The following is a 22,125-nucleotide window of genomic DNA, read 5'->3' as shown; positions in this document are numbered from 1 at the left end:
TCACTAAGTTGCTGAGGCTGGCCTTGAACCTACAATCCTCCTAGCTCAGCTTCCCAAGTACTGGGATTATAGGTGTGTACCACCACACCTGGCTTAAATGCCTTCTTAAAAGTAACTCCTTATTCCTCAGCGACTTAGACCCTGTTTCCAAATAAAAAATAAAATAGGACTGGAGGTGTAGCTCAGAGGTAAAACGCCCCTGGGCTCCAGCCCCAGAACCTCAACTACCAAAAACAAAACAAAAAAAACACACAAAACCCCCCAAACCCTTAGCTTGAGGATATTAAGCTAAGTGAAATAAGGCAAAAGATAGATACCGCATAACTCCACTTATATACAGATCCAGAGCTCTCAGATTCTGAGCTGGGAAGTAGAACGGTGGTTGTCAAAGGTGGCAAGGTGAGTCGGAGGGGGTGAAGAGTTACTGTTTCAGTTCTTCAAGATGAAGAGTTCTGTGGACCAGTGGTGGTGATGGTAGCACAAACATAAGAGTATACTTAATGCCACTGAACTGTGCCCTTAAACCATGGTCAGAATGGTTTCTAACTATCCTTTATAAGTGAGGAGAGGTATGCACCATGTGGAGCTACCACAGAAACCACGGTCCAGGGAACACACCCTCTGCTGGGTGCTCTGAGCTGTTCCATTGGTTTTCATCTTGTGGCCCTGCCTCTCCTTCTTCCAGAAACTTCTCTGGACCATATTCAAGCCTTTTATGCACCAGATGTAGTTTTAGAAAGATGGCCAGGCCAGGGCAGGGGGAGGCCACCTCAGACATGCCGGGGTTTTATGTGCTGGTTGCTGGTTTGGACAACAGCTTCACCATGCATGTGTTTGGTCCTAATCTTTAGAAAGGACTTCTGTGCTTTCCAGCCAGAGAGCTGCAGGAGGCACTGGGTGAACACTAACGGTACCTACAGCTCACGGTTGTCTTTGACCTTTCATTAGGTGATAACGTTGCTAGTGTTAATAGGTTTATGTAATAAAATATCTTTTTTTTTTTTTTTTTTTTGCGGATCTGGGGATAGAATCCAGGGGCATTTGACCTCCAAGTTACACTCCCTGCCCTATTTTTTTATTCTTTATTTTGAAAAAGGGTCTCACTAAGTTGCAGAGGGCCTCACTAAGTAGCTGAGGCTGTCCGCAAACCATGTTCCTCCGGTCTCAGTCTCCCGAATGCTGGGATTACACGCCCGGCAATAAAATATCATCGATGGAGTTCGACTCAATGCAAGCTCAAAGCATCAAACTTGTGAACTTGTGTTTTCATCCCCCTGTCTCTTTTTTGAACTGCACTTTACTTTGTTGAATGTTTTAAAACATAAAGCCCATCGGGCACAGGTTTGTAATCCCCATGCTTGGGAGGCGGAGACAGGAGGATTGTGCAGGTTTAAGAGATCCTGTTTCCAAATAAAAAAGTATAAAATAGGTCTGGGAGTATAGCCCGGAGGAAGAAGGGTTTCCAGGAACCCCAGTACCACACACACACAAACCCAAAACAAACGACAACAATAACAGCAACAACAAAATCATAAAACCCTTGCTTTTTAGTTAAGGGTTGTGGTTCCTAGATAGAGCACCTGAAGGTAAAGGGAATTATATCTAAGGGTGCATCCCCCCAATACTGAGCTGTGAAAGCCTTTAATTTCCTAGCTTATAATTTACAACTAAATGTCCTGGGTTGCAGGCTTGATCAAGAATGCCTTGTTAGTAAAGCTGTTTAGCCCTTTCCTTTGCTCTTATCTAGCATGAAAACCTTTGGGTGAAAAATTGGAAACTTTAGTTCCTACTCTGTTACAATTAGTACTTGACTATTGTCCAGTTACCTGAAGGGAAAGAAATTATATGGTGTAGACATGCGCATCAGCAAGGCCTCACACTCCTGCTTTGTTAGTACCACTATCAGTTTGGTTCATCATCTGCTCTCCTCTCCCTGCTGGTTCAGTGAGGACCAGAGAAGGAGTTTGGAGGAGGATGGTATCCGCAACTCATTCATCACCTAAAAGCAAATCAACAAAGGTCAAGAAACCCAAGAAAGTGAAATCGATGCGGTGCTAGTTAGAAGTTGCACATGAGCCGGGCGTGGTGGCGCACGCTTGTAATCCTAGCATTCGGGAGGCTGAGACTGGAGGATCGCTGTTCACGGACAGCCTCAGCTACTTAGTGAGGCCCTCTGCAGCTCAGTGAGACCCGGTTTCAAAATAAAAAGAATAAAAAGTAGGGCAGGGGGTGTAGCTCGGAGGTCGAATGGCCCTGGGTTCCATCCCCAGACCTGCAAAAGAAGAAGAAGGAGGAGGAGGAGGAGGAAGAGGAGGAGGAGGAGGAGAAGGAGGAGGAGGAGGAGGAGGAGAAGAAGGAGAAGGAGAAGGAGAAGGAGAAGGAGAAGAAGAAGAAGAAGAAGAAGAAGAAGAAGAAGAAGAAGAAGAAGAAGTTGTTGCACATGTGTGTGTCTCACCTCAGTAACTCCCACCCAGCAGGATGCCTCCTGCCCTCTCCCAGCCAGTGACCCCCTCGGGTTACCAGTGGGATGATTTTGTGGTGTGACTATCCAGTCTGTGAACTTGTAGTATACTGGTCACCGCTCCAGTTTTGGTAGACCAATCACACCCCTGCATTTAATGCACTTTGGATCTGCCCCAGTATTTAACATCCAGGGGTGCTGAAAGGCAAAATTAGAAAGCCGAGGAAGAAATCAGAGGCAGTATCCATGATAGGCAGGTCCAAGTTTTTCCCAGCACCGAGACAGGGTAGATGCTGCTTCCGCTGATTTATAGGAGCTGATGTTGGTCTGGAGCCCCATGCCACGCCGGCGCCATGCTGTCTGCTGGCCTTTGGGAGGGAATTCTGGCCCTCTTAATTTGGCTTCATATTTCCTGGATGACCCATGTGTTTTGGACAGTATACTGGCTACGTGGTGCCATTGAGCTCGGCATTACCAGAAAGCCTTGCTGGCCGAGTCCTCACAAGCTGGGTGCTCCCTGACCACAGCCAACCTTAGGCTTCAGTCCTTGTTACCACACTGATGCACTAAATGGACCCAGATCACTTGTTTGTCTTCTAAAGGGCACACAGTCAACCCAACAGCGCAGTGGCGGGGGGTGGGGGGGGGCTTGACAATCTAACAAGAAAGCTGCTTTCCTGGTGTGGGGAATTGTGCAATCCAACTCGTATCCCCGAGGGAGATGACACAGACATTAAATAAAATCTTTATGCCCCAGCATCACCATGCCCATGAATTAGAGGAAGGGCCCTAACTTCAGTACACACAATCAGACAGTGCTGGCAAGGCTTTTATGGTGGCCAGCGCATCACAGAGGCCTGCCTGTGGCCTCCGACACAGGTGTAGCGATGAATTATGTGCTCAAAGTAACTTGAATTAGGAGCTCTCAGTCTAACTCTGCAAACTGTGTTGAAATTTTTCAAAACGTTTTCCTTCACCTATGAAATGGAAACAATCTTATCTCCTCAACCACTTTATAGACTGAAGCACCGGTGTTTCTCAACCCTTGAGACCGGAGAAACTAATCCAGGCAACTTTTTCCTGGGATTTTTGAGAGGAAAGAAGCTTGACTTCCAGTCCCCAGTGAGCATTTAACTGAGATCGCAAGGAGGCTGCACATCTCAACACTGCAGAAAATAGCCAAGTAGCTCTGTGGATTCCAGAGAGCAGCATTCAGCAGTAGCTCGCACATGGAAACCATCAGCTCAGAACGCGGTCCCGCATGGGAGTCGCTGCGAAACTCAACCCTACTGACGTGAGGAAATATGGCGTTTGTTTTCTGAAAGTTGTGGTAGAGCTCAAAGCTGTTGGGGAGAAGGGATACAGGATCAGTTTTCTCTGTGTGTGAAAGGCATGGCCGCTTAAAAGGTGTCAACAACATCGCCTTTCTCCTTGGTCTCCGCTAAACTCTCTCCTTACAGGTGATGTCCAAGATTCTTAGCAATATAGAGAAATAGCAGTCCTCCTTCATGGGGAATTTTTCCATAAGTTTCAGTGCATTTAGATAAGTTTTGTCTGCATCTCCAGTGTCCTGGCATCCGCAACGGCTTTCTTAACTCCTCTCCGATATTTTTCTTTTTCTTTTTCTTTTCCTTTTTTTTTTTTTTTTTAATAAGAGAAGACAGTATATGTGGTTTGAGGAGGTAGTGGGATCGAGGGAGGGGGAGGAAATGGGATGGGGGCTGGATGAGGGCTAATTGGATGGTGTGTGCTTGTATATTCTCTCAAGTCTTATACTCCAATGTGATTGATATATGACTATAATGCACCAATTAAAAAATAAATTAAAAAAATGGTGTCAACAAAACAACTCTTTCGGGAGAGCAATTGTAGGGCGAACCCCGGGGATCAGCAGCCCTGTTGGAAGAAGCAAGGACCCAAACAGACGCCACATTCTGACTCTTCCCTCTCCGCTCGTATTTGTTTTGGTCCTTATTTCTGCCAACACTGCACATGGAAGGGAGACAGGAAGAGAATACTAATTTTGGAGGTGTGGGTACCAGGGATTGGACCCAGGGGTTTTCTTCCCAGCTACATCCTCAGGCCTTTTTATTTTTTATTTTGGAACAGGGGCTTGCTAAATTGCTGAGGCTGGCCTTAAACCTGTGAACCTCAGGAAATATTAGTCTTAAACCACCAGAGAATAAAGAGAGAGGTGAATGATTTTAGAGCAACATTAAGCAGCCTTGAAACACCATGTGTATTAAATCTGTGTGGAAGGTGCATTTGCTTTAGACTGGAGGAAAATGGTTTTTGTTCTTTTTAATCAATGTGATCGCAAAGAGTTAACGCAGGTTTAATAGAGCGAGAAGAGCCTGCATGGCCTATTTGTTTTCAGCTATTTTCTCCATCTGAGTAAACAAAACCCTTCCTTATATATGTGCTAAGGCTCTTTTGAAAACTGAAGGAACAGCCAGGTGCTCTGATGCCCACATGTCATCCCGGTACTTGGGAGGCTGAGACAAGAAGATCACGGGTTCAATGCCAACCTCCGCAACTTAGCAGGACCCTCAGCACTCTAACAAGACCTAGTTTCCAAGTAAATAAGGGCTGGGAGTATATCTCAGGGTAGAATGCCCCTGAGTTCAATCTCCAGTACAAAACCAAACCAAACCGAAGGAGCCAATACGGAAGTCCAGGTGATGGGAACAGTCAGGTACTGTGTCTGGAAGGCGGCTCGCCTCAGCAGGCCGCCCTGGTCCACTGCTCTGCTGTCCTCTCGCTTTGCTGCGTCCCTGTTTGAAGTGGCTGGGCCCATTGCCTCCACCTGGACGCTGATAAGACACAGGCACGCAGGCTCTGATGGGGTTCCAAGACAAACAGCAAAGAATGCGCTCGTGGTGAGGCGCGGGAGCTGCCGCCTGGCGGGAGCTCTGAAGAGTCAACATGCCCACATTTCTGCCTCCTCTCGTGTTCCTGAGCTGGTTCTCAGGTCAAGAGTAATAACAGTGATGTGTTTTTGTAAATCAACAAATACAGACCCTCAGCTCATTCTTTAAATCCTGACGTGCCAAATTTAAAAACACTCCCCGCGGCCCAGAAAAATGACTCTGCGGACAGTATCTGCAGGAAGGGCATGTCCCAGAGAGTGGCTGTAACTCTGTGTATGTTTGTTCATATTGATGATAATTAAACCAATATTCGTCCAGCGGCGCTGGGAGCCAGGCCATGTGCTTGCTATTGCGATCCGATCAGCGGACGTGTCTGCTCTTGCGAAGCGTCAACATCGGAAGGAGGAACTTGGTTATTTTTGAGGTGGTATTGCAAGGAAGAAGTGAACACTGAAATTGTGGGTGTAAAAACATCTGGCATTAAACACTACGTAGAACTTCACAAAGATTTGCTTTTCATCCTTTTGTGAAAGAAGGACGCTTAATGTCAAAATTACTAGTCTGAATGGCCATAATGGAAGAGAAGATGATTCTAACTGCACAGACTCGTGATTTAGCAGGAGACCCCCCTGCTCATATCTGCCTCACAAAGAACATCCGTGGGGTGCATTCTTAGTGGAAGGAAGTTTAGTTTTGGTCCTCCGCTCTCTTTAAAGCTACTTGTTTTGTGTTTTTGTATTGGGGAGCATACATTTGTAGAAATTTCTGTGCTTACATTTCAAGCAGATTGACATCAAAGCAGGAGCCTTAGGGCCTGTTCAAGTTCCCTTCCCACTAGGTAATATCCTATTATTTTGCATAATGTAACCACACTTCAGAGCAGCATTGATTTTGGGACCGTTTCCTGTGGTTAATCGCAAACATCTCCTTTGAGATTGAGCCGGGGATGTTAGACGTAGCATTAATCGGGTTCCTATGGAGTGTATGTCCTGCATAGCTTTCTTCGTTTTTTTTTTGTTTTTTTTTTTGTGGTATGCTCTCTTACTGAAAATAATCACCTTAAACAATTAGCTGTCTTGCTGAGTTTTGCTGGGGATTTAACTTTCCTCTTTTTTTCTTTTGCTTTCTTGACTCTCCGTACTGGCAGATTTGACATGCCTTTTCTGTGTATCATTAACTTGCTCAGCTTGCCTGTAAAGACATCCATCTTTGAATCCTCAGCAAGGGAGAGCTTTGGTTTAGGAAACAGAGTACAAGTGAGTGGGCCGGGGCTCCTTGAGAGACCTCCATGCACCAGCACCAGCGGCTCAGGTGCAGCCGTCTCCGATGCCGAGCTCACTTTTATGTCCCCAGCAAACATGCATAATCTTAGGCAAACAAACAGTTCTGCCAAGCAGGGCGCCCAACTGCTCCTCAAGACAGAGCAACAATTCCTGGCTCCTGGATCAGTAAAATTATCTATTTTCAAAACAACCCTTAAAAAAAAGAGAGAGCGAGAAAGAAACCAACAAAGGGGATAGTGTTTATGTAACTTTTTTGTAAGGTTATAAAAAGTTTTTTTTTTCTCTTTCTCTCTGGATACAAAATGGGTATGGTATGTGTTCCCAAGCCTAGAGAGGCTGCTTGGGGAAGCAGTATCTCTTGGGATTTTCCTTTGCTAATGACTTCAGCCTTTCTCCTTGTGGAAAAAATGTGGGTTTTAATTTGTATGTATGTATATATGTATGTATTTTGCTTTTAAAAATTCCACTCTAAAAGTTCTTTTTTTTTTTTTTTTTTTGCAGTACTAGGGATGGAACCCAGGGGCATTCTACCTCCGAGCTCCATCCCCAGCCCTATTTTTTTATTCTTTATTTTGAAACAGGGTCTCACTGAGTTGCGGAGGGCCTCACTAAGTAGCTGAGGCTGTTCGCGAACTATGATCCTCTCTAAAAGTTCTTAAGTGTGGTCATTGAGAGCTGGGGAAATGGGGCTGTTTCTCTTACCCCTGTGCTGTTCTCAGGTCAGGGGTGGACATGCAGGTGGGGTTGGGCAGCGGTGATCTAGCCAGGTTGCCCGCGAGATTCTTGTCACGGGTGGGAAGAGGACCAGGTCATTGAGGCAACTCCCCCAGCCCCTGGCCTCTCTGCCTGTCCCCCATGACTCATTTGACCTGGGCCAAATACTTCCCTCTCTCTGATTTTCTTTTTCTGGTCCCCTCGCGGCCACCAATGTCTCCTAGTAGCCTGGCAGTAGAACTTAGCCTGACTGGAGCCCTCTAGAGAGAGGGCAATGTATCAGTGTGCGGATGGGGTGGAGGAACTCAGTGCAGACTTTCAAGAAACCCTCAAAGTAAAGCTCGACATTGAACAGTCCACAAATAACCAATTCAGAAACCCAATGGATGTGCCCAGAAGGCTAATGCGGAGAGATGAGCGAAGATGAAAGAGTACAAAGGGCATGTGGCCATCCCAAACAAGGATGGCGGAATAAATCATCATGAAGGGATCTTTGTAGAGGGAAGGAGCTCCAGATAGTGAGAGGAGTACAGGACTCGAGCTCAAGGTGCTCAGAGTGGACCAGTGAAGGCTCATCTGGCATATGTACCAGTTGCACAGCCTGGGATTCTGCCCCCCAGGAGTTCAGGGCAAGAGCATCCCCAGAATGCTTCCCTGGAACACCCCCTGCCATGTCTCCTGTGGTCGCTAGGGTTAGTCAGTGGGATAGAAATAAGACTGGAGCGGTGTTTTGAGTTTCAAATCAACTGTATCCGTTGTTTTTCAGGGAAAATTTTGGATCTTCCATCTAATTGCGGGCTTTGCCAGTTATCAGTGAGAAGCATTTCACAACAATTTTCAGCTACAGGCCATGTTCCCATCTCAGCTTAGTCTTTGACTGAACCTGGTCTTCGGCACCACTGGGATCTGAGGATATTTCATTTCTCTGTGTTTCTTGGCTTTGTGAGAGTTTTCAGATATGTCTTAACTTTTCTTATTTGTTCTGGGAGAATTTTTGGGACACAGTGAAGAATCAGGATATTGAGTCAAAGGTCATATATTGGTTTAGACATTCTGGAAAACACACCAAATTTTGTTTCCTTTTTTTTTTTTTTGGCTGGGTACAATGAACTTTACTGATAGTGTGTGATGGTAGGGCTCCCCAAGTCCTTCCCTTTCTTCAGGGGATCTGGGATAGAAACTAGGAGAGGGGATTGTCCGTATAATTGGAGGGATTGAGTTGGGGCAGACACTCCCCAGCAGCTAGGGGCCTCTTGTGTTCTGGCTGGCATGGATGGTCCAGAGGCTCTCACTCCTTGGAGTCCATAAGGACCATGCAGTCCTCCACACTGTTGCTATAACCAAAAAAAGCTTACCAAAATGGTCATTGAGGGCAATGGCAACCCCAGCATCAAAGGTGGAAGAGTGGATCTCACTGTTAATCGCAGGAGACAACCTGGTCCTTCGTGTAGCTTAGGATGACCTCGAGGGGGCCCTGTGATGCCTGCCTTGCCACCTTTTTTATGGTTAGATATAGAATGTCCCCTGAAGAGCTCATGTCTTAATGTTCAGAGTTGATGTAATAAGTCATGAGGGTTGAATCTCATCAGTGTATAAACCCACTGTGATGAGTTTACTGGGTGGCAAGCTAGGCAGGTGGGATGGGGCTGGAGAAAGTGGGTCCCTGGGGTGTGGCCTTGAGACTGGGCCATGTCTTTGAATCCCCTGGCTTGCTGGCTCTTGCTCTGTTGCTCTGGCTTCTGTGACGTACGAGCAGAGCCCTTGTTTCTCCCTTTCTCTGCTTCCTGCTACCATCCCCTGGGCTTCACAGATGTAATTTGGCCTGACATGGACTGAAACTCCAAGATCTCCCCAAAAACTTGAGAGCAGATAAATCTCCCTTCTTCTAAATTGTGTGGTCAGTTGTCTTGGATTATAGCAGTGAGGATGCTAATGAAACAATCTTCTTGATGTCATCATATTAGGCACCGGGTCAGACCACAATGGACATGCTGGGAGTGGACACGAGCATCCCAGTCAGCTTGGTGATCACCTTGGTGATGATGTCCTGGGCAACCCCATGGCCGTCATGCCAGAGTTTCCCTGAGTGGCAGTGATGGTGTGGACAGTAGTCATGAGTCCCTCTAGATGCTGAAGTTGCTGTGGATGATGTTGGCCAGGAGGGCTAAGCAGGTGGTGGTGCAGGAGGCCTTGCTGACTTCTCATGGTTCACACTCGTGACAAACATCTGCAGAGGGGCGGAGATAGTGGTCCTATGGGTGCTGTCCTTCAGATGCCCTCCATCCTCCTCCATGGCAGTGGAGACTCCAGTGGACACCACATCACCCCACTGCACGTTGGCGGGACCTCGCTCCTGGAAGATGGACATGGCTTCCCATTAGTGATAAGCTTCCCATTCTCGGCCTTGGCTGCGCCATTGAACTTGGCATGGGTGGGGTCATAGTGGAACATGTAGACCACACAGTTGAAGTCAATGAAGGGGTCATTGATGGCAACACAACCCACCTTGCCAGAGTTGAAAGCAGCCCTTTTCACTGTCAGTCCGTTCACTCTGACCTTCACCATGGTGTTTCAGGGACATGGCTGGCTGGTAGTAGAGGGGAAGAGGCAGTTGGCTGTTGAATGGGGAGGAACAGGGTGGGCCTCTCTGTTTTTCTTTTGAGACAGGTCTTGTTGTGTGGCCTAGGCTGCTCTTGAACTCCTGGGGTCCTGCCTCAGCCTTCTGAGTAGTTGAGACTAGAGGGGGGCACCGGGTATCTGGCTTCTTGTTCTTTTGTCTCTATGAGTAGGGTTCTTAGTTAATTAATTAATTAATTCTTTTTGTGGTACTAGGGGTGGAACCCAGGGACATACCAAGCTATACCCTAGTGCTAATTTTTATTCTTAATTTTGAAACAGGGTCTCACTAAGTTGCAGAGGATCTCACTAAGTAGCTGAGGTTGGCTGAGAACCTGCAATCTACCTGTCTCAGCCTCCCAAGTGCTGGGAGTACAAGTGTGCGCCACCATGCCCGGCTTTAATTTATTTTTAAAGTATACCTTATTCCTAGAAAGCTGCTTCTCTGATACTAGAGGATAGTAATTCTCTTCCTCTAGGCACTTGTTGTCTTAACACCTACTAAAGGCTATAGTAGAACTGATGGCCATGGGCACGTGGTTGTGTCGCCCGGGGTTTTGGGGAGACTTTGCTGGAGGAGGCTGTAACCAGGGAATGCGAGGCCTCTGGGCAGATGGTGGAGGAGGAGCTTTCAAGCTAAGCAGTGCCAGAGCCAGGGAAATAAATGGTTTGAGTGGGAAGCGATGCTCTGAGTGAGTAGAGCCAGCCGGGTGGTGGGTGAGAGGGAGGCACCAAGGTTAGGAACAGAATAGGGTCAAGCTTTGCATGCCAAATAGGGAGTTCAGGTTTTTTTTTTTTTTTTTTTTTTTTTGTGGTACTGGGGATGCAACCCAGAGGCTTTCTACCTCTGGGCTGCACTCCCAGACCTTTTTTATGTTTTATTTGGAAACAGGGTCTTACTAAGTTGCTGAAAGCCTCACTAAGTAGCTGAGGCAGGCTCCAAACCTGTGCGATCCTCCTGTCTCAGCCTCCCAAGCGCTGGGATTACAAGCATGAGCCACCACGCCCGGCCAGGAGTCAGGTTTTAACAATTCATTCATCTTAAATTCTCCTCATCCTTCTCCTTTCTCTTCTTCGTCTTCTTTTTAATTTTGAAACAAGACCTCATCAAGTTGTTGAGGGTCTCTCCAAGTTGGTGAGGCCATCCTGAAACCTGTGATCCTCCTGACTCAGTCTCCCAAGTCCTGGGATTACAGGCATGCACCAGAGCATCCAGCTGTTAAAGACCTTTTGGTGCAGCATCTTCCCCACTGTAGAAGCGGACAGCATGGAATGCCTTGTGTCCCAGTTCCGCTTGCAGTGAAGGAAGGGGGTGCGTGTCCCAGGCTCTGTCAACCAGATGTCCCACTCCTGTCTTTGAGAAGTGATGTGGAGAAAGAGGAACTCTAATTTCTGAAGACGAGATGAATTTCTAGATGTCTGGAGGCATCAGGATTCAGGGTCAGGGTCAAGTGTTCTCAGGTTGAGGGTGCTGTTGGAAGCTGACGTGCCTCTGCCCAGCAGCGGCAGCAATGATATCTATCTATCATATTTTTGGATGCCTCTACTGGCTACATGGCCTCTACGCCTGATTTTTTAGCTTTCTACAAGATTCTATGATCTGTTTGATAGTCTTTATTTTTTTAACAATTTTTTTATTGAACATAAATAGTATACATTTACACTATATTTGGTGCCCTCTCCCCCCCGCCCCCGTTTTCCCTTCCCCCCTCCTACCAATGGTTGTCCAGGTTAACCATGTCTTATTCATAATTTTACACATGTTCAGGTGTAGACCCTCATTAATCAAGATCGGCCTTCCACCTCTCCTATCTTACCATCCAAACTTAGCTAGTATTTCCCCTTCAATATCTGGAGTCCCACTGGTATCCTTTGTGTTTCCTAGTTTGGGCATATTAGAGGAAACATATGTATCTTCTCCTTCTGTGCTTGGCTGATCTCACTTAACATAATGTTCTCCAGGGCTTTCCATCTTCTTGCAAATGATATAATTTTGTTCTTCTTTATGGCTGAATAGAATTCCATTGTGTGTATTTCCCACAGTTTTGCTATCCATTCATCTGTTGATGGTGATCTGGGTTGGTTCCATATTTTGGCTATTACAAATTGTGCTGCTATGAACATAGGTATGCATATGTTGCTGTATTTCTCTGAATTCAACCCCTTTGGAAAGATACCCAGGAGTGGTATAGCTGGATCATATGGTGGATCTATTCCCACCTTTCTTAGGAATCTCCACACAGATCTCCATAGTGGTTGAACTAGTTTGCTTCCCACCAACAGTGTAAAAGAGTTCCTCTTTCCCCACATCCTCGCCAGCATTTGTTGTTGTTTGATTTCTTTATGCTTGCTACTCTGACTGGGGTTAGATGGAATCTCAGTGTAGTTTTGATTTGCATCTCCCTGATGGCCAGTGATGAAGAACATCTTTTCATGTATCTATTAGCCCTTTGTATCTCTTCTTTTGTGAAGTGTCTATTTAGTTCATTTGCCCATTTCTTGATTGGGTTGTTTGTTTTGCTAGTGTAGAGTCTTTTGAGCTCTTTGTATACTCTGGATATTAGCCCCCTATCAGAATGGTGGCTGGTAAAGATCCTTTCCCATTCTGTAGGCTTCCTCTTTAGGTTATTGATAGTTTCCTTTGATGAGAAGAAACTTTTTAGTTTGATGTTGTCCCACTTGTTTATTCTTGCTTTAATTTCCTGAGCTTTGGAGGTTTTGTTGAGAAAGTTACTGCCTGTACCAATATGTTGTAGTGTTGAACCTATGCTCTCCTCTACTAACTTCACAGTCTCAGGTCTAATTTCTAAGTCTTTGATCCATCTTGAGTTGATTCCTGTGTTTGGTGAGATATAGGGGTTTAGATTCATCTTTTTACAAATGGTTAGCCAGTTCTCCCAGCACCACTTGTTGAAAAGGCTGTCTTTTCTCCAGCGTATGTGTTTGGCCCCTTTGTCAAAGATAAATTGACTAAAGATGTGTGGGTTTGTTTCTGTATCTTCTATTCTAATCCACTGGTCAGTATATCTGTTTTTGTGCCAGTACCATGCTGTTTTTACTACTATTGCTCTATAGTATAGTTTGAAGTCTGGGATTGTAATGCCTCCTGTGTGTTTCTTGTTATTGAGAATTGCTTTGGCTATTCTAGGTCTTTTTCTTCTCCATATGAAGTTCATGATTGATTTTTCTAGGTCTCTGAAGACTGTCACTGGTATTTTAATGGGAATTGCATTGAACCTATAGATCAGTTTTGGCAGAATGGCCATTTTGATGATATTTATTTTGCCTATTAATGAGCACGGGAGATCTTTCCATCTTCCAAGGTCTTCTTCAATTTCTTTCTTTAATGTTTTATGGTTTTTGTTGTAGAGGTCTTTTACATCTTGGGTTAGGTTTATTCCTAGGTATGGCGAGAATGTGGGGGAATACTACACTGTTAGTGGATTGCAAATTAGTGCAGCCTGAATGGGCTTCAGTGTGGAGATTCCTCAGAACACTGGGAATAGATCCACCACACAATGGAATTCTAGTCAGCAATCAAGAAGAAAAAAATCATGTCATTTGCAGGAAAATGGAGGGACCTGAAGAACATTATGCTAAGTGAGATTAGCCAGTCACAGAAAGCGAAAGGTTGTATGTTTTCTCTCATATGCAGAAGCTGGGGAGTGATCAGGATACCAGGGGACATTAGACAATGGAGGAGAAACTCCAGCGGACCCAGGGAGCTGGTCTAGGGGAGGGCGGCAGGAGAGGGAGGAAGAATAGAGGGATCACTTCCCTTTATATACATATTCAATTCTTTTCAAAGAATTAGCTTTAGGTTTCATAAATTTTGTGTGTCTTATTTCATTGGTTTCTGTTGTTGATCATTTCTTCTGCTTGTTTTGCTTTCACCTGGTCTTCCATATTATATACCTATGTCGATCTCAGTAACCTGTATGGGGAAGGGGGGAATGAGGGGAGCCGGGGGAAGCCCGCCAAGTGCCGTGCGCATGTCGCCATCACCATGAACTGTCTTATAACGAGAGACTGTAATGCACCAATAAGGTATAAAAAAGATGAAATTTTAATTTTTAAAAAGTGTAACTCCTAGCTGGGCATGGTGGCGCGTGCTTGTAATCCCAGTGCTTGGGAGGCTGAGACAGGAGGATTGCACAGGTTCGAAACCAGCCTCAGCTACACAGTGAGGCTCTCAGCAACTTAGTGAGACCTGTTTCCAAATAAAATATAAAATAAGTCTGGGAATGTAGCCTGGAGGTCGAAGAACCCCTGGATTTCATCCCCAGAACCACAAAAAGTGTAATTCCTAAATTTTTATAGTTCTTAATATTTTGTGTCTTACTGAGAAAATCTTTGTATAATTTACAAAGTTACAAAGGTTTTACTTGGTATTTCCTTCTAGAAATTGTTACTATTTTTGGTCTATGTTTAGGTCTTTGGTCCATTTTGAGTCTATTTTTTAACATGGTAAGAGTAAAGATTAAATTTTGCTATTGGCAAGTGTATGGTGTTTTGGTGGGTCATTCTAGCACCATTGTTGAAAAGACAATTCTTCTACCATTGAATTACCTTGGCATCTTTGTTGAAAATCAATTAATTACATATGTGAGGCTTTGTATTTGGACCATTTATTCTGTTATGTTGTTATGCCAACACCATGCTGTCTTGAAAACAGATAATGAGTTCTCTTAGTTCTTTTTAAAACTTATTTGTCCATTGCAGATTTTTTCCATTTCTATGTAATTTTTAGAATCAATCTTTCAATTTCTACACTAAAGCCTTGCTAATATTTTCATTGGGATTATATTGAATCTATAGATCAACTAGGAGGGAAATGTTATCATAATAATATTGAATCTTCTGACCCATAAACACACTGTTTATTAAGGTATTTAATTCTCTCAGTAATTTTTAATATTCAGTTATATATATATATCTTGCAGACATTTCATTAGATTTATTTGTAAGTATTCTATGTTTATGAGCTCAAAAATGGTATTGTCTTTAAAATCTAATTTCCGACAGTTTGTGGCTAGTATACACAATTTCAAATAGTCTATTTCATTTATCAAATATATTTGCCTAAACATCCCTAAATTTTCCTTATTATCATTTTAATATCTATATCATCTATAGTGATATTTCCTCTTCTATTTCTGATATTAATGACTTCTGTCTTTTTTCTCGATCAATCTGACTAAATGTTTAAACATTACTGAACTTTTCAAAGAATTAGCTTTAGATTTCATAAATTTTGTGTGTCTTATTTCATTGGTTTCTGTTCTTGATCATTTCTTTTCTTCTGCTTATTTTGCTTTCACCTGGTCTCCTTTTCCTGTTGTTTTCTTTTTATACTTTTATTGGTGCATTGTAACCACACATCATAGTGAGATTCAGTGATACAAACATGTTTGCACACATCACATGGTGCATTTCTCTCTGCCTCCCACCGGCTCCCCTTCCTCCCTCTTGGACATGACAAGGAGGTTGGTAATGAGTCTTTCATACATGAATATAGCATTATTTTCACTGTTCCCTTCCTCAACCCTCTTTTCCCTTCCCCTTTCATCCCCCGATCTCCTTCCACTATTCTACTGATCTCTTTCCTCATTTACCTGAAGTCCTTTTTGTTTCCTATTTTACCTTTGGCTTCCACATAGGAAAGAAAATATAAGGACCCTTGACTTTCCGAGACTGGCTGATCTCATTTAGCACAATACTTTCTAGTTCTATTTGTTTTTCTGTAAATGACATTATTCTGTTCTGTTTATGACTGAGTAAAACTCTATTGAGTGCATATGCCACAATTTCTTTATTCATTCATCTGTTAATGGTTATCTATGAATTTGGCTACTGCAGAGTGTGTTGCAATAAACATGAGAGTATATGTATCGCTATAGTATTCTAATTATTTTGGCAAGATACCGAGGAGTGATATAGCTGTGTCATATGGTGGTTCTATTCCTAATCTTTTGAGGCAACTTCACAGCAGCTGTACTAATTTACAATCCCAACAGTGTATAAGAGTTCCTATTCTCCCATAACCTTTCCAGCATTTATTATTGTTTGTATTCTTCATGATTGACATTTTACTAGAGTTAGATGGAATCTTAATGTACTTTTGATTTGTATTTCCTTGATTTCTAATCATGTTGAATATTTTTTCATATATTTTTTGGCCATTTGCATTTCTTTACTTGAGAGGTATATAGTTAGTTCAGTTGTCCATGTTTTGAGTTTTTATTTTTTAGTGTTCAGTTTTTCAAGTACTTTATGTATTCTAGATATTAGTCCTCTGTCAGAGCATGAGCGGGCAAAGATTATTTCCCATTCTGTAATCTCTCTTCAGACATGTTATTTTCTTTGCTATGCAGAAGCTTTTTGATTTGATGCAAAGCTATTTATCGAGTCTCAGTTTTATTTCCTGAGCTTTGGGGGTCTTATTGAGGAAGTCGCTTCCAGAAACATAGATAATTGACTAAAGACTCTTTTTAAACACATGCATTCTAATAATCTAAAATTTCCTCCAAGGGACCAGCGAGGCCAAGATCGGAGCCTGCCGAGGGGTTAAGCTGGTACCAGGGCCAGTGAGGCCGGGATCGGAGCCTGCTATGAGGCAAGGCCAGGGCTGGAGCCTCTGAGGCCATGATCGGAGCCTGCCAAGGGGTTAGGCCTGTGCCACGACCAGCGAGGCTGGGATCAGAGCCTGCCGTGAGGCTAGGCCAATGCTGGGGCCTCCGAGGCCGGGATCGGAGCCTGCCGAGGGGTTAGGCTGGAGTCAGAACCAGCAAGGTTGGGATTGGAGCCCGCTGTGAGGCAAGGCCGGTGCTGGGGCCTCTAGGCCAGGATTGGAGCCTGCCGAGGGATGAGGCCGGTGCTGGGGCCAGTGAGGCTGGGATCGGAGTCCACTGTGAAGCAAGGCTGGTGCGGAGGCCTTTGAGGCTGGGATAGGAGCCTGCCAAGGGGTGAGGCTGTTGCCGGGGCCAGCGAGGCCAGGATCAGGGCCTGTCACGAGGCAAGGCCGGTGCTGGAGCCAGTGAGTCCAGCATCAGAGCCTGCCGGGTGGCCAGACCAATGCCGGGGCTATCAAGAGTGGGATCGGAACTTGCAATGTAGCATACACAGAGAAATATCACAGAAAATAAAAAACCAGATGCTTTCCCTAATATGCAAAAACTAGGAAGAAATAGGTAATAGGAGATCTAGTTGAAGAAAGGGCCCTACAGAGGAGCAGTTAAGGTGATCAGTCAGAGGGGATGGGATGGGGAAGGATGGAATCTCTTTAAAACTCATGATATAAGTAAACAAATGTATCAAAGGTAATCACCAGTCAAGCATGGGATCGAGGGAGGAGGAGGGAATGGGATGGGGATTGGATGGGAGCTAAGTGGATGATGTGTGCTTGTATATCCTCACAAGTCTTATATTCTATTGTGATGTGTGACTACAATGCACCAATAAAACTATATATATATATATATATATATATATATATATATATATATATAACCTCCAAGCTTTGCTGTAGTTGTATTTCACAAATTTTAATGTGGTGCATTTTATTTTATTTTATTTATTTATTGGTGGTACTGGGGTTCCTGGAAACCCTTCTACCTCTGGGCTATACTCCCAGACCTATTTTATAATTTTATTTGGAAACAGGGTCTCTTAAGCCAGCAAGGCTGGCTTCGAACCAGTGGGATTCTCCTGTCTCTGCCTCCCAAGCACGGGGTTTACAAGTGTGCGCCACCACACCCGGCCAATGTGATGCATTTTCATTTTCATTTACAATCAAAATATTAATTTCTTTTGTGATTTCTTATTTGGCTCAAAGTTATCTAGAAATGTGTTGTTAACTTTTCAAAACTTTGGAAATTGTCCAAATGTTTTTCTGTTATTGATTTCTCACTTAATTTCATTCCGTTCAGAGAATTTATTTTGTATAATTTCTGTCTTTTCAAATTTGTTGAGATTTGTATTATGGTCCAGATGTGGTCTATCCTGTTGAATGTTCCATGTGCACTAGAAAAAATTATTTATTCTGCTGTGGGTGGAGAATTCTACTAATATCCATGAGGTCAAATTTGTCAATAGTGTTGGTCAAGGCATTGGTATCATTGCAAATTTTTTTTATTCTATCAAATAATAAGAGAGAAGCATGCTAAAGTCTTCAGATACAGTTGTGGATTTTCCTATTTTTCTTTGATTTATCCATTTTTCTTCGTCTTTTTTTTTTTTTTTTTTTTTGGTGGTACTGGGGATGGAATGCGGGGCATTCTACGTCTGAGCTACACCCCCAGCCCTATTTTTTTATTCTTTATTTTGAAACAGGGTCTCACTGAGTTGTAAAAGTCCTCACTAAGTAGCTGATGGGTTGTCCGCAAACAGTGATCCTCCTGTCTCAGCTCCCAAGTGCTGGGATTACAAGCAGGCACCACCAAGCCTGGCTCTTCTTTATGTATTTTGAAGGCATGTTATTAGGTGCAAAAATATTTAGGATTCTTATGTCTTCTTGATGAACTGACATCTTTGTCTATATGTAATACTTCTTCTTGGACCTCTGAAAATATCCTTTGTTTTGAAGTCTACTTTGATATTACTGTCCTTTCCCCAGTCTTTACCTTTGAATATATCATCATGTTTCTATTTAAGTAGCATCCTTGTAGGCGGATTTTTTCTTCATATTTGACAGTCTCCACTTTAAAAATGTGTTAGGCCACTTACATTGCATGCGGTAATTCATATGGTTGGTTTACATCTACCGTCTTGCTAGTTATTTTCCAGTTGTCCTATCTCTGTTTTTATTTTCTTTTTTTCCTGTATTCTTTTTTTCCTATTTATTTTTTTATTTTATTTTTTATTGGTGCACTGTATTCATACATCATAGTGAGATACAAACTTTTGTAGACATACATGCACACATCGCCCAGTCAGCCCCCACCCGATCCCCACCCCATTCTCTCCCCATCCCTCCCTCCCATGCTTGGCTTAGTGGTTGACATCTAGTATTATAGCAATTTATCCAAAATTAAAAATGATAATCTCACATAATAGTTTCATTTGTCTGATACCAAGCTTTTGATGACTTAAAGATAACATTTCAATATTTCTTTTTGCTTTCTTTCTTACCAGATAATATTTTTTCTCTTTTTTTTAGGTGAAATTATCATACATTTATTTATTTATTTTTCACAAAAAATCTATCCTAATATGGAAAATGGACTCTAGATACCCAAAACGATCTTGAAAAAGAACAAAGCTAGAAGATATATATTTTCTGATTTCAAACCATATAAAGCTACAATAATTGAAACAGTGTAGTACTATTCTAAAGGCAGATATATAAACCATAGGAGTTAAATAAAAGCCTAGAGCTAAATTCTTCCCTATATTGTCAAGTTATTTTTGACAAGGTTTCCATGAACATTTGGTGGTGGAAATAATAATCTTTTAACTAAATATTGTTGAAACATAATAATTACATGGAAAAGAATAAAGTTGGACCCTTACCTAATCCCATATACAAATATTAACTCAAATAGATAAAATACCTAAATATAAATTTAAGACTATAAACTTTTAGGAGAAAATCTGGGTCATAAAACCTCACAACATTGAAATTGGCAGTGATTTCTTGGATATGATTTCAATGGCACAGGCAACAGAAGAGTATACAAACTCCCTAAAAAATAAAAAAGATATTGTATATCCAAAGACAATGTAAACAGAGTTAACAGTTACTAATAGAATGGGATAAAATATTTCCAAATGCTATATCTGAAGGTATATTAATATTCCAACTAGAAATCCTAAAAATTAACAACAATAAAGGCAAACAATACCATTTAGAGATAGGTAAAAGACTAACATAAGTAATGAATCTCCACAGATAACCAATCTTAATTGTCTGTTGGATGGAAACTCTTGTTTCTCTGGTTCTGGTGTGTGTTACCTATTTCTTCTTTGTAGTTAATCTCTTTAAGTATTTTCTCTAGTGCTGGTTTTGAAGACATAAATTCTTTCAGTTTCTGTTTGTCATGGAAGCTTCTTATTTCCCCATCTAATTTGATAGAAAGTTTTGCTGGGTAGGAAATTTTTGGCTGGAAGTTGTTTTCCTTCAGAGTTTGGAATATGTTACTCCAAGCCCTTCTGGCTCTCATGACTTGGTTTGGGAAGTCTGGAGTGATTCTAATTGGCTTGCCTCTGAATGTCACTTGGCCCTTTGTTTTTGTTGCCTTTAAGATTCTCTGCTTGGCTTCCAAATTGGTCATTTTGACAATTATGTGGCGTGGGGATCCTCTTCTCCGATCCTGTCTATAGGGAGTTCTATAAGTTTCCTGGACCTGTGTATCAACCTCTTGCTCTATGTTTGGAAAATTTTCTGCTATTACTTCCTTGAAGAGATTGTTGATCCCTTTGGTTTCACTTTCTTTTCCCTCCTCTATTCCAATTATTAGGTTAGCTCTCTTAAAATGGGCCCATATTTCTTCAATATCAGATTCCTGCTGTTGGATATTTTTTCCTAGATTAGAAACTATGCGTTCATTTTTGGAATGATCATCTTCTAAGAGCGAGATTCTGTTCTCCATGTGGTCTAATCGGTTGTTTGTGCTTTGAATTGAGGCCTTTACTTCATTAATTGCATCTTTTATCTCTTTTTGGCTCTCTCTGAGTTCTTTTCGAAGCACCTCTATTATTTCTACAGTTATTTTTCTGATTTGATCTTCTAGAAATCTCTGATTTTCTGTTTTATCAGGTTCTGATGTTGTGGGGTTGTGGGCATTCATTGCTCCAGTATTATTCCTCTTTCCCATGATTTAGGAAGTTTGTGCCTTCTCTGGGTTCTTCCCTTGGGTCACTATGACTTCACTTAAGGTGCTCTGGATCTCGAGTCAGTAGTATCTCAGACCCCACTACTCCTTTACTGGGTTGTATCACAGAGTCTCCGACCCAGGGAGTTGATAGAGGCTGCTTTAGACTGTGGGGGGTGCCAGGTTGGGCATTCTCCTATGGTGTGATATCTCTGCCACCACCCCTCCCCCACTGGGTCAAGTCCCAGGGAGTACAGTACTGGGATTTCTCCTCTGTGGCCTGCAATTTGACTCACTGTTCTTGAGTACGCAGATGTAGCTGTACTGGATTCGGTGAATTCTCTGCTGCTGCCGCCGGTGGCAATATGGTGCCGCTGCTACGCCCTCGGCTGTGAGGCTGGCGTATTTTTCCTTGGTTTTGATTTCTACTCTGAATCCCTGCAGCGTGTGCTGAGCTCAGCCACTGGGAGCTTTAGATGCTCCCTGCGCTGAAAAATCCCGCCTGGCTGTTCTGCAGCGGCTCACCTCGGCTTGCTGTAGCTGTCCGGTGAAGTCGCCGCTGCCGCCGGCAGTATGGCGCTGCTGCCGCGTCCTTGGGCGTGAGGCCCGTGTATCTCCTCTGTGGCTCTGAGCTCTGTTCTCAGTCCGCTTTCTCTCTGGAGCCTGGTGATTTTTTTGTTTCTCTGGTGATGGTGTTTTCTGGCTATGAAAGGCGCTGATTTTGTGGTAATGGAGATTGGTTGTTAGCAGGGCTCTTAAGCCCTGCTTTTCTCGGTTGCCATCTTCCCGGAAGTCTTCCTGTATTCTTTTTAAGTGACTGGGTAATAAGTCAATTTTGTTTCTACTATTGGCCTATTAGTTACATGCATTTTAAGTTATTGCTCTTGGGTTCACATTGTATATCTTTAGCTTCTTTAGGTGCTGGGGATTGAACCCAGGGACATTCTACCTCTGAGCTACACTCCCAGTCATTTTTATTTATTTATTTGAAACAGAGTCTCACTAGGTTGCTGAGAGTTTCATTACTTGCCGGGGCTGTCCTCAAACCTGCAATCCTCCTGTTTCAGTCTCCTAAGTACTGGGATTACAGGCATGTGCCACCATACCCAACTTCTTTATCTCTTTATACTTAACCTTTGAATAATATATTTTTGTTTTATTTTTTTGATACTGGAGATTAATCTAGGGCCATTCTATCTCTGAGCTATATACCCAGTCTTTATTTTTTATTTTTAAACAGGGCCTCACTAAATTGCTTAGGCTGGTCTCGAACATGCAATCCTCCTATCTCAGCCTCCCAAGTACTGGGATTATAGACATGCAAATATATATAGACCACATTTTCCAAATAACATTAGTGCACTTTGATT

This window comes from Muscardinus avellanarius (genome assembly GCF_963383645.1).
Source record: "Muscardinus avellanarius genome assembly, chromosome: 12".
Taxonomy (NCBI): Eukaryota; Metazoa; Chordata; class Mammalia; order Rodentia; family Gliridae; genus Muscardinus; species Muscardinus avellanarius.
Note: the sequence above shows the minus strand (reverse complement) of the source record.